The 14772-nt window shown below is 30.0% G+C and overlaps 1 long non-coding RNA gene across 1 annotated transcript in view; it reads left to right on the top strand.

Annotated features, from left to right (window-relative positions):
* Positions 1–809: 809 nt before the first annotated feature.
* The window catches only part of LOC145307461 (uncharacterized), a 102693-nt gene continuing 88730 nt past the window's right edge, over positions 810–14772 (top strand). The window contains exon 1 of the long non-coding RNA XR_013875479.1: positions 810–1130. This is a non-coding gene — a long non-coding RNA (uncharacterized LOC145307461). The remainder of the gene's footprint in view (positions 1131–14772) is intronic.

Consider the following 14772-nt stretch of genomic DNA (forward strand, 5'->3'; position numbering starts at 1 on the left):
TAATTTTTCATTTTAATATTCGCAGAAAGATGTCTATTATACGATTGTATAAATAACTTTTTCACTCAAACAGACACGACACAATTTTATATCTAACCACTTTTTCATTTTAAAATCAGGGAATTTATAAGAAGAGGGGCATTTTTTTCGTGCAATTCTGTAAAGATGGTTGTTGTTTGTCCCAAGCGGTTTAATCAAACCAATTTTGTATTTTATATTTAAGAGAAAAATTAAAATAAATTTTTTTTTGAAGGGGGGATTTTTTTTTCTGAGGGGGGGCGGAGTAGTGTACCCCACTAGTTTAATTTAGTTTTAAAAAGAAATTTTTTTTTTTTTAAAGGGGTATTTTTCATTTTTTGGGGGGGTTGGGGGTGTCCCACCCCCCAAGAAAATAGTTATAAACCTTCCCAGGACCTATAAGAAGCTACCCTGTAAAGGAATCTTAAGGGATAATAAAATGGCCAATAAATTGATGTACATACCCAATAATGATACATAAAATTATCCTTTCTGTAATCTATAATAAGTGGTTGAAATGTTTAAACACTCAACCTAATAAATTAACCAATCAAACTTCACTAAAGTTCCCAAAGTTGTTAGTCCAACGAATAAGAACACGTTATTATAAAACTTTGGGGACTAGAGTAATAAACAGCCCATTGTCCCATCTCTCTCTGTGTGACGTATTAAGAGCATTTGACTGTAACCCAACACCCAACTTTAAGGAATTATGCGAAATTTACACAATTTCTTTTTACGATCAAGATTTGAAGATTTTTGCAACTTAGAAGGATAATTTAAGCTTTTTTTTCTTGGTGTATTGTATCTATTAAGTTCTAAAAGTAAAAATTTTAATCAATATTCTGTGGCCAATCAGAAGTAATCTTTTCAAAACTACTATTAAACTGACCAATCATTGGCCAGCAATTCATATAATTACTATAACCAATCAGATTTAACTATAAAATTAACCAATAAGAGGCAAGGACTATTAAATTAACTGACCAATGAGAGGCCAGGACTATTAAATTAACTGACCAATGAGAGGCCAGGACTATTAAATTAACTGACCAATGACAGGCCAGTAAAAATGTAAATAACCAATAGTAGGTCAGTGATCAATCTAAAAGGTCAGTTTTCTATCTAATTGACCAATAGTAGGCCAGCACACAATCTAAATGACCAATTGTTGTTCAATATTAAATCTAATTAACCAATGGTAGGCCAGCACTTTTTAAATGACCAATAGTAGGCCAGCCCACCATCTAGATGACCAATGGTAGGCCCTTCTTGTCTGGGAGCCTCGTTTTCTTGCCCAACCAGAGCCCGTTGTGGATTGTGAAGGCGTCGATTGTAACAGTTAAGTGCTTCGTGTGGATTTGGGTAAATTTCTTTCCACCTACAGACACAAGTGACACAATTTTAATATATATACAGGGTGAGTCAGACAGTTGAATAAAGATTACATGAATAAATCAAAGGCTCCTATTGGTTGAATAAGATCACATGACTAAATCTAAAGCTCTCATTGGTTGAATAAAGATCACATGAATAAATCAAAGGCTCCTATTGGTTGAATAACAACCACATGATAAAATTTAGAGTTCCTATTGGTTGAATAAAGATCACATGACTAAATCTAGAGTTCCTATTGGTTGAATAAAGATCACATGACTAAATCTAGAGTTCCTATTGGTTGAATAAGATCACATGACTAAATCTAGAGTTCCTATTGGTTGAATAAGATCACATGACTAAATATGAGTTCCTATTAGTTGAATAAGATCTACTGACTAAATCTAGAGTTCCTATTAATTGAATAAAGATCACATGACTAAATCTAGAGTTCCTATTGATTGAATAAAGATCACATGACTAAATCTAGAGTTCTCATTGGTTGAATAAAGATCACATGAATAAATCAAAGGCTCCTATTGGTTGAATAACAATCACAATAAAATCTAGAGTTCCTAAAATTGAAAGCTCCTATTAGTTGAACAAGTTCACATTACTAAATCTAAAGCTCCTATTGGTTGAATAAGATCACATGACTAAATCAAAGGCTCCTATTGGTTATATAACAACCACAGGATAAAATCTAGAGTTCCTATTGGTTGAATAAAGATCACATGACTAAATCTAGAGTTCCTATTGGTTGGATAAAATTATGTTCCTGAATTGTATTTATAATAGTTGTCTATCATGTTATCCACAATTTGTTTTGGCCCGTTTCCATAAATTTTAAACACCTAAAAAAAGTAATAGTTATTTCTCGCATCGTATTATAAACGACTTTCTGCGGATATAGAATGTACAATTATGAGATTAAAACCGTTCCTATCCACCGGATTCGAATGAATACGAGAAAATATTTTCTTGAAAAAAAAACTAGTTTTAATCTTATAATTGTACTTTCTCTAACCGCGGAAAGCCGTTTATAATACCATGCGAGAAATAACTATTCTTGTATTCATTTAAATCCAATTAATATCCGGTGGATAAGAACCGGTTATCATCCATATGAAAAGACTATGTCTAGCATCATATTATATCCAGCTTTCTATTAATATAAAAATTGTACAATCATAAGATTAAAACCTGTTTTCTAGCCCCGAGATGCCGATGTATATTTTATAACCGCGGAAAGCTGTTTATAATACCATGCAAGAATTAACTGTTTTTGTGCTTTGGGTAAAAAATACTTCAAACTATTCATCTATCATTCTATCGATCAATCAATCCATCAAACTATCTGACAATCTATCAACCACTTCAGTAAATCTATCAATCTATCAGTAAATCAATCAATCATTCTCTTTTTTAAAAATGAAACAATCGATTATTAACGCAATCTATCAATTATTAATCAAACAATCTAACAATTTTTTATTGAAAGAATCAATACATCTATTTCAAACAATCTATAAATCTATTAATTAACCAACCTATCTATTATTTAATCAATTTATCAATTTAATTTTATGAAACTATTAGTCAATCTATCAATTTATTCTTGAATCAATAGTTGAATCAATTGATTAATCAATCAATGCATAAATCAATTTATCAATCAATGAATCAATTGATAATCAATCAATGAATCAATCAATAAATTAATCTAAGAATCAATTGTTGCATAAAACGATTTATCAATCAATATCAATTTATCAATCAATAAATGAATTGAATCATTCAATAAATTAATTAAATCATAAATGCATTAATCAATGAATCAATTAATGTATCAATCAACAAATCAATCAAACAATCAATCGAAATATAAATGGCTGATTTAATCTAACAATCAAAAAATCAATCAATCAATTAATCAATGAAATAATCAAACAATCGATTAATGATTACCTCTTCAGTGTCCGGGTAGAAAGCGTACAGAGCTCTGAACTGTAGACGATTGTCTCGGAAGAGAAGAAGGAAATGTGGACAGTCACACCTCTCTATCTCCTCCAGCAGGCGCATCCTAAAATTAGTGGTTGAAACATTTGAACACGATCCAAAAAATCAAAATTCAATAACAGCCCCTAAAGTTGTTAAGCCAACGAATAAGAAAACGTTATTATAAAACTTTGGGGAATAATATTATAAACAGCTCAGTCTATGACAAGAATGATAACATCCATAAGTAGAGGAGCACAAAAAATCCAATAGATATAGACAACCAGAAAAAGTTCATGATAAAGCAGATGTTCAGTGGTAAAAAAAGTAAAGTAAAGAAGGAACACCTACTTAAGCCAAAAAATCAAAGAAAATCACGAAACATGTATAATAAGTAGATAAGTTTTATGTCTTTTGTTGCATAGATGACAGACTAACTTACAAAAAAAATGTATTTAGTGTTAATTCACCTTATAATAAAAAGAAAACTTTTTTGGTTTGTCCTTAAAATATCCCACTTAGATAACCACCGAACCAATTGCGTTCTCCTTTCAAGGGGAACTAAACACATGTCTCTGAAAGGTTTTAGGCTATCTTTTTTTACGCGTAACGACACTTAAACTCAAACAGTGAGTAAAATGGTCTAAATAATGAGCTAGATTCTTGAAACTTGGTATATAAGCCTAGTCCTATAGGTACTACATCTAAATGAAAAAATAATCAAATTCTCCCTAACCCAAGAACTGACCTTGTTTCTCTATTGACAGCCCCCGGGAAGACAACAAATTCTATGGCATTCATGACTATTGGTCGGTTAGACTTGCTCACTGGTTCTCTATACAGGCGGGCTGATACTAAATATTTAAATACAATCAATCAATCAATATATCAAAGATCAATCTATCTCTCAATGTATAATTTAATGAGTCAATATATCACTCATTCAATCAATCCATCAATCAATCTATCAATCAATATATCATCAATCTAACTATCAATCTATTAAACAATTTATCAATCTATGAATCTATAAATGATCTATCAATTCTATCAATGAATCAATGAATCTATTATCAATTAATGTATCAAACAATCTATCAATTAATAAATCTATCAATCAATTAATCAATATATCTATTAATATTTCAATTAATCATTCTATCAATATATCAATCAATCTATCTTTATATCAATAAATCTACAGGGTTTTTCAAGAGAAACGTTTGTTAAAATTCCTGTTCTACATATAGCATAGGCGCTACTTGGTAAAATGTTCGAACTTACTCAAAACTTTTCAACCTTTCTCAAATTTTTCTATGTAGCTTCTTAGTTTAAACATTTATATTTATATTCGCTTTTACGGATGTTGTCATCCTTGTTTTACAACATATCCTGTAATTCTAACCTCCAAGAAAAACATGTGGAATCTTTTTATTCTAAAAAATACTTTCAAATATTTACCTGTTAAGAAAAGTAAAGCTAATCTGGGATCTCATAGATTCTAAGTAGTAAATTGATATACATTATAATAGTCTTAATTTAGGATTTAAATTTTAAAAGATATTATGATTATTTTCTAAGACCAAATTATATATTTTGACACAGAAAAATTGTCAGAAAAAAGGGGGTCTCAAATTTAAACAATTTTCACACGATAAAATGATTTCAAATGTAGTAAAAAATAGATTCCTACAAATTTGATCTATCAAAATATTGAATACAACCCAGAACAGGTTTAATGTTAAAGTTTACTTTTTACTTTACCCCAGACGTATGTATTTTGTATGACAGTTTACACCATTTAAAGCGCGCTAAACTGTAGACACACTATTGGAAAGCAGGGAGGGAGTGGACATTGGGCTGTTTATTACCCTAGTCCCCAAAGATTTATAAATCATTTTCTTATACGTTGGTTACAACTTTGGAGACATAAATCAAATTTTCATTGGTTAGTTTATTAAGTTAAGTGTCCAAACTTTTTACAAATTAATTGTAATCTACAGTGAGTTGTTTTGTGTATAATCATTTGGGATGAACATCCATTTATTGGCCATTGTCTTATCCCTTTAGATCCCTGATTGGAAAGACAGTAAGGACCTAAATTTAAATTAATGTGTGAAAAAATTTAGAGTAAAAACTACACATGGGGCCTTTACGTAGGTGGTGCGTCTATATTCCCCCCAATAGTTTAAAATTTGCTAGTTGTCAAAACATTTTAAACTATACCTTCTACTTTGCTTCTATTTCATCTCCAACTTTTTTGAATTTTGTTTTTTTATCATTACTTTAAGCCTAGTTAGGTTAGGTTATATCAGTTATATTTGTAGCCCCACTGTACACTGTAAATGGCGTCAATCTCATCCCAATTAATTTTCATTTTTAAAAAAGTGTGGAATTGTAGACAAAATACTATGTGCAAGAAAGAATGAATGGATGGGTATATCCTCATTTTAAAACAAGGATATTTATGTCCAAAATACAACAAATGAAAAAGATTACAACAAAATTTGAGTTTTTCTTTACAAAAAAAAAATCTAAACCCTTATCCAATGAATTAAAAGCTGCGCTAAAAATCGTGAATCCACGTCACCTAATGAATGAGGCCAAAGTTTTAGATAGATAGATAGGTAGGTAGAGAGAGAAAATTCAATTTAAAAATAATTGAAGTAACATACTTTAATAATAGAGTAGCTGCATTTCTTCATTGTAGAAATTACATATTAGCAACTTTCACAGTGGGGGAGTGGGGGTTAATATTTTTTTATACAAATACTAAGGCAAGACAAGGATAAATATAAGCGTAGCTTAACTATTTTACCATATTTTTATTTTGATACAGCAAAGCTACTACATAATACCAGTGTCTGTCCGTCTGTCCGTCAGTCAAGCTGTATATAAAAGCTAATTTACCTAATAATTGTCTATATTATTAATATGCCAGTTATTAAGCTTTTTTTAGTAGTGAAGCTACTATATAAAACTAGTGTTTTGTACGTAGGTACATTATTATAAAAAACTCTGGGGACTAGTGTAATAAACAGCCCATAACCGTCCCCTCTCTCTCTCTCTGTCCAAAGGGGCTTCATGAAACAAAAATGATAAGGCAAACTCTTTTGGCATATTGGAGCACTTTTTGCTCTTATGCCTTGATATCAAATTTATATTTCTTTCTAATATGTTAGTAAAAGTAGAAGTATGACATATAACTCCAAAATATTCAGAGAAGCTTAGTATTTGGCAGGGGGATAGGGGGCCCGGGGAGTAGAAGGATATTTAAGACTAAATATAAAAATGTAAACCTTATATAGGAAAATATAAGGTATTCTTAGTAAATATAGTATTTTCTAGTCTGTGCACTGCATATATAAAAATCAAAAAGAAGGTTATATATTTAGCATAGCAACAAATTTGGTTTATTTATATTTTGTAATCAGTTTTGTTGAATAAAAGAAAAGAAGGAAAGTTTTAAAGAAAGAGAAGGAGAGAGAGAAAGAGAGAGGCAGATGGGTAGTGGTGAAACAGCGTTGCGACAAATTTTATATTGATATATTATAGGATATTGTAACAAAATATCTCCATATCTCCTGCTGTGTTGAATACATGCAGAAATTGTTCTATGCTGCTTATATTTTCTTTTACACGTTAAATTTGCTGTCAATACAATTAGACCAGTTTTGATTGTCTTTTAAAGTATTTTTTAAAGTATTTATTTATCGGTTTCACATAAAAGAAATATTTTGAAAAAAAGTCTTCACTTTCAGTCAAGGTTTGTATTGGTCTTAAACTGTTTCTGCTCAAATTTTGACAAGGCTAAGTTCTAATACATTAAAAGACTAATGGCCACATAAGAAAAACAATCCTAAAAATACAAGATTTATATTTATGTGCAAAGTCTTTACCTTTAGTTAAATTTTAGACTAGGATGTTCTTGTTTTATAATTTCAGTTAAATTAGAGGGGGTACTTTGTGCTAAAGAATTTGGAAATATCAAAATCTAGTATTTCCCAATATGTGCCCAGGGGGGGGGGGGGGTAAGAAATATAAAGATTTATGCTGAAATCATTCATTCCCATATAGGTGTGTATACAAATCAACACATTTTTTTACAAAGAAAATTATTCACAATATGGTGTTTTCCCTAAAGCAAAGGCTTTAACCCTGCAGGGCATATACTTGGGGTAACTTAATCCAGCGGGGCTACTAATTATCCTAACCTAACCTGACTTAAAGTAGAAAATAGTATACACAACACAAACTACTCCCCCATAATATAAGTCAATGATTGGATGTTTAAAATTAAAAGAGTGAAGCAAAGTAAAAGGAACAGTTTGCACTGATTTTACAAATAGCCAAATTGATGCATTTGTTTTATTGAACACACACCACATATGGGAAACATTTTAAAGAAAGCATGTCAAATTTAATTGCACCCAATATATTTGTCTCAAGTTTACACCTTAAAACAAAAAGCAGTAAAATTAGTCCTTTATATTTTTGGGGTCATAAAATATTTCACAGGGATGTAAAGGGAAAGGACAATGGCCGATAAATTGATTTACACATGAAGTAACACAAAAGCACCCCTTCTGTACATTACAATTAGTAGTTGAAATGAAACACTCAACTCAATGAACCAACCAATCAAAATTCACTAAATTCCTCAAAGTTATTGAGCCAACAAATTAGTAAACATTATAATATTTTGGGGACTAGTGTAATAAATAGCCCAATTTCCCCTCTCTCCCTGCATATTTACACATGGATTGACAAGTTTAATTGCCCCCAATTAATATGTCTCAAGTTTACACTTTAAACAAAAAGCAGGAAAGTTTGTCCTTTTTTTAGGAGGTAAAAATAGAGTTCAAATTTTATTATTATTCAAATTTTAATATCAAAGTAGTAAGTTTCTTTGTCTATAGCTTAAGATTTTTATAACTACTGAACCTATTGAGTTCTCCATTTAAGGGAAGCTTCAATTTGGTCCCAGTTTTAGGCTATTTTATTTTCAGATGTTTATCTTGGGATGGTTTAAGGCTATTTTTCCTTCCTTTTTTACCTTTCCAACACAGAGCCCCTGAATTCTAGGGGCACGGCTGCTAATATTGTATAAGATGTTTACTTCTTTGAAATATTTGTTAAGCTGCTTTAAATTTTTTAAATATCTTTTTTTCATGAGAAAAACAGTTAAGTTTTGTACAATATATGTAGATTAATTAGCTGTAGAAAGGGAAATAAGTCATAAATATCTGGGATAGAAATATGTAATCAAAATTTTAAATAATGTTGATCTATTTTAGGGAATCAATTTATATATATACAGGGATCTAAACTACTGTACTTTCCCAATGATGACACACAAAAATATCTCTTCTGTAGACAACAATTATTGGTAAAAAGGTTTGAACACTCAACAAATATCTAATGAAACAATAAGACATTGTTCAGACCATGAATAAGAAAACATTACTATTATAAAACTTTGGAGACTAGTGAAATTAACGGCCCATTATCCCCTTTCTTCCTGTACTAGGAAATATACCCCTACAATTTAAGATTTTAATACAAGATTTATCTAAATAAAAATTTTCCCTATCCTGGACGACAACCCCCCCCCCCCCCCACTAAAAAAGACATTTTTGTTAAATATGCTTTAAAGATATATCTTGTTACAAATATGTAAGATGTCGGGTTTTTTAGGATAAGAAAGGCAGAGGATACAGGTCATAAATGTAGGGATAAAAGGGATAAGACAATGGCTGATTAATTGATGCACATCCCCAATTTTAATACACAAAATTATCCTTTCTGTATATTACAATTAGTGGTAAAAACATTTAAACACACAACTTTTTAAAATTCTGTAAAGGTTCCCAATGTTGTTTTGACTTCGGGGACTAGTGTAATAAACAGCATAATGTCCCCTCCCTCCCTCCCTGCCTAATATGTGTTAACACTAACTAAAAACTAAAAAGGTCACTGACATATTTTCACATGGGTTGTAAAAGTCTTCATGTTAGGGGTAAAGTGACAAGCAATAACTTTAAATAAAAAACAAAGATAAATTCAATAATTTAAAGTTTTATAAATAAGAAATATGCATTATTTTAATATTTTAAATAGAATTCAGTAAAAAACAGTTATTTATAATGGATATATAATATATGAATTATTTATATTGAATGCATATGAATTATTTATATTAAATGCAAATGAATTATTTATATTAAATGCAAATGAATTATTCACCAGGCTCCAAGTAGAATATCATTAAACCTGTTCTGGTTCATATTATTTTGTATAAAATAAAAGATATTTAAAAGACCAATATTATTAAAATTATTAATAGATATTATTTGTATGTTATTTTTTAACATTTTAACACATTTGAAAATCCTTTTATCCCTAAGAAAATAGTTTAAAATCAATACCTCCTACCCTGTGAGAATTTGTCTGTGTCAACATTAAATTTAACGGGTCCTTTTAATTTGAGACCCCCTCCCACATAAGGATTTTTTGTGTTACTATCCAAATTTAAAGGGCTGTAATTGACCAATTACAATCCAGAAGTTTATGGAGGGAAAAAATGCTTAGCTGTGATTAGTTAGGTAGTTTTAACTATATAGAAGTCCCACCTTTTTTGTTTTATTAGTCAATTCTATTTTTTTAAAGCGAAGCTTTTCTATAACAAAGGTCTGTTTGTCTGGCTGTTATGATAAGCTCTGTTCATTAAATTATAAGGTTAGAATTGTCCTAATCATTTCAAACTTTGTATGATAATTCCTATAAAAGTTAGGTGCAACTTTGAAAAAGTAGCAACTCTACAATTGTCACCAGAAAGTCCGTAGGTCCATTAAAACATGTTGATTTTTTACTTTTTGACAACAAATATTTGTATGTTAAAATTATCTCATTCATCTGAAATATGGAAAACTTACTGATTCCTATTACAACAAGGTACAATTTTATAATCGAAGCATCTCTTTAACCCTTTACAGTCGGGCCCCTTGCCGCACCTTAATCAGTCGGGGGGGGGGGGCGTTCAACGCCCCCCCATGTTATCTCAGCTCCTATTAGAGCTAGAGGGCTAAATTTTTTTGTGCAAGTCTCCTGTGTTATGATGAATTTCCGACCTTAAGTAAGTCAAGGTCAATTTTCGCTTCCTTCACCCTTTTATTTAACAACCTTTGTTTTTAGGTCCTTTTTTACTTAAAAATTTCAAACGGCTGTAATTTTTTTTTTTTTAAGCTAGAATAAAATTTTTTTTGCAGAAAATGTTAATCTTTATGTAAATTTTATATTTCAAATATCAAAATATAAATTTCAGCGGCCGCAGCTGTACTTGGCAGCTGCCAGCCGCCGCAGTCGGCGGTCGGCAGGAAAACGGCGGCGGATCTTTATGAAATTTTTATACGTTATGTAGACATGTAAGAAAAGCTTAAGTTTTAAATTTGAAGTCTCTAAGTCAAAAATTGAGGCCACAGGAGCCATTTAAAGATTTCTGGAGACCTGGAGGATCAGGACCTGCAGGATCATACCTGGAACCTGAAATTGACTTGAACACCTGTATTTAATATAAGGGTGTACTACTAGAGGATATTTTAGTATTTTGGTAAGATAAAATGCTTTATTTAAGTCAAAAAAATATTTTTGCTCTTTACCTGGATGACCCTGCCAGGTTTGCTGGCATCCTGTGCCTGCCAGGATGGAGATATTCAAAAAATTCCAACTCTCGGTTATGTGTCATACCCAAACTTAAAAAGTCACGCAGTTTGGGCTCTTTATCTTTCACACACAGAAAATGAGATAGAAAAAACCGGATGGGGGGCGTTCAACGCCCCCCCCCCCTGACCGTTAAGGGTTAATAAAGTCCTAAAAATGTAAGAATAGAATCATGTATTTAAGCAGTTTTGCAGCAAACCATTTTAAGATCATTTTATTTATTCTAATTAAGATTTAAATACAAGAATTATTTACAGTATAACCTTCCTTATCCTTACCCCCTCTGCTGAAAGAAAAAAATATCATGTTGACATTTTTTTCACATGGGGATAAGATTTTAAAAGTCTTGATGTCAGGGGTAAGGGGAAAAAAGTAATAAAAAAAGTTTAATAATGCAAAAGTACTAAAATTAGATCTAATACCAAACCGTTATTTTTAAATTAATACTTATCAATTTTCCACATAACCCCACATGGAATTAAACCTGTACAACAATTATAAAATATCATATTTTGATAGTTTAATATATGTACCTAATATGTATATTTATTTTACCACGTGAGAAAATCCTTTAATCCTGAAAGAAAATAGTTTAAATTTTAGACTTCTTCCCATCTAAGAATTTTTCTGTGTCAACATTAAATTTTAAGGGCTGTAAAGCCAATTAGAATCCAGAATATTTTGGAGGGAAGCTAGGTCAACTGTGATTGGTTACTTTTAAAAGATCCTAAATCCCTTCTTTTCAGATTGACACATTTTTCTAGCTCTACAAGGTTGATTTTAAACATAAGAAGGATGGTATACAATAGGTTAGGTTAGGATAGGATATGAAATAACAACTATCCCCCCACAGGAGTTAGGCATTTAATTAACCTATAAGATGGTTTACAGAGGGTTAGGTTAGGTTAAGATATGAATTAACAAATAAGCCCCCTGCAGGATTTAGGCATTTGGAAAACCTTTAAGATGGTATAGAATAGGTTAGGTTAGGTTGAAATATGAATAAACAACTAAGCCCCCAGCAGGGGTTAGGCATTTAATCAAAAACTTCTCCCTATTTTCCCCCAACTTCGTTTCTTCATCATACCCTTTATGTATTTGTCTCACACTATATTTATCTAATGATTTTCGATAGGGTGGGTAGTATTTGTCAGATTTTAAATAATATTGAATATGATTTCTTATTTAGATATAAAGATTCTACATTAAATGGTAATAATTATGAAAATCCGTATTATGAAATTGATTTGGCATGTTCATATTTTAATAACAAACAATTTATTGAAACATGTAAGCAATTTCAAACATTAAAATTTCTTTCTTGGAACATTCAGAGTCTTAATAGTAAATTTATTCAGCTTAAAGAATATATAGATTATTTAAAAGAAAATAAAGTTACAATAGATGTAATATCTTTGCAAGAAGTCTGGACTATTTATGACCAAGATATATTTAAAATAGATGATTATATCTTTATCTATAAATGTAGAAAGAATAAAGGGGGCGGCGGGATAGCTTATTATATTCATAAAAATCTAAAATTCAAAATATTGAATGAATTGTCAACATTTGAAGAAGGCTTATTTGAGTCACTCACAATTCAACTTGAATATAACAAAGAAAAATTTGTTTTGAGTAATGTCTACCGGCCTAATACTTCTATAATGGGATTTACTGAATCTCAACAAATGGATTTTTTTATTGATAATTTTTCTAACCTACAAAGTAAATTAATGTCTTTTAAATGTGCCTCTTACATTTTCACAGATTCTAATTTTGACATCTTAAAGTATCACTGTCATGAAAAAACAAATGATTTCCTTGAAAATTGCATTGCAAATGGTTTTTTATCTTTGATAACAAGACCAACAAGAATTTCTAGGACATCAGCAACATGTATTGACCAAATTTTTACTAACGCAAAAGATAATAGTTTTCATTCAGGAATTTTATTAAATGATATATCTGATCATTTCCCAATTTTCACAATAACACCTTATTCATATAAAGCAAGTAAAGAATCTTGTTTTTTTTACAAGAAATATTAATGAAGAAAAAATTACTGGGTTTATCAATCTATTAAGAAATGTTAATTGGGAAAATGTAACTAACAGTTTAGAACCCCAAAATTGTTTTAATAAATTTTATGAGCTTTTTAATGAATTTTATGAACTTTCTTTTCCTTTACAAAGGATTAGAATTAATAAGAACATACATAAAATTGAAAAATTTATGACTGATGGTTTAATGAGATGTAGAGATAAAAAATTTGAATTGTCCACGTTAAGTATTAATGAACCAACTGCTGATAATATTAGGATGTATAATAGATATAGAAATGTCTATAATCGTGCAATAAAAACAGCTAAAAAATTGTATTATTGCAATGAGCTAAAAAAATGTAAATCTGACTTGAGGAAAACTTGGGATATTATTAGAGATGCAATCCGAAAAACAAAAGATAAAGCAACATGTATCAATGAATTGAAGTTTAATGATGCTATATATTTAGATAATGCAGAAATTTCTGAGAAATTGAATGAACACTTCACTTCTGTAGCAAGCAAGATATCATCTAAAATAAATCCTTCTAACATTGATCCGTGTAGCTATATACCTAATTATAATTCCAGTTTTAAAATGCATACAATAAATCCAAATATAGTTATAGATATTGTTAAAAAAATGGGAAATAAACAAAGTATGGACATTTTTGGCCTGACAAATTCTTTTTTGAAGAAAATAATTTCTGTTATTGCCCTTCCTCTCTCTCATGTCATTAACCAAACTATTTTAACTGGAAAAATACCTTCTGAATTTAAAATCGCAAAAGTTATACCTATTTTTAAGTTAAAAGGGAATAATTCTAATGAAAAAGCTGATCCATCAAACTATAGGCCGATAAGTTTATTAGCTATTTTCTCAAAAGTTTTAGAAAAAGTCATTTATCAACAACTGTCATGCTATTTGATTAGAAATAATATCATTTTTGAACATCAGTATGGATTTCAATCAAAAAAGTCTACAATACACCCCGTGATACACCTCTTAAATTATATAGCTGAAGCAAAAAATGATAATAAAACTGTAATTGGAGTCTTCTGTGATCTTGCAAAATGTTTTGATACAATTCCACACTCTATTTTAATTAAAAAGTTGTCAAAAATTGACATTAATGGCGTTGAACTTGAATGGTTTAAAAATTATTTAAGTAATAGACAGCAATTTGTACATGTAAACAACACTGACTCAACAAAGCTGAACATAGATAGAGGTGTCCCACAGGGCTCTATTTTAGGACCAATTCTATTTTTAATCTACATAAATGATCTTAAAAACTGTACTGATTTATTTACCCTATTATTTGCTGATGACAGTAATTTTTTAATTTCTGGTAAAAACTTTACAGAGATAAAACTGAAATTAAACAATGAACTTAAAAAGATATCTGATTGGTTTAGGAGTAATCAAATGAGCTTAAATCCTGATAAAACTAAAATCATGATATTTAATAAAAATGAAAATACTATTGATTGGAATGCTCTTAATATTAAGCTAAACTTTAACAATGAAAATGAGTTTGATCCTGAGAAAATAAAAATCTTAAATTATGTCAATTCAAGTAGCAATATTCCTGCAATTAAATTCCTAGGTGTATTT

Source organism: Acartia tonsa, chromosome 15, assembly GCF_053477335.1.
Source record: "Acartia tonsa isolate MP-2025a chromosome 15, ASM5347733v1, whole genome shotgun sequence".
Lineage (NCBI taxonomy): Eukaryota > Metazoa > Arthropoda > Copepoda > Calanoida > Acartiidae > Acartia > Acartia tonsa.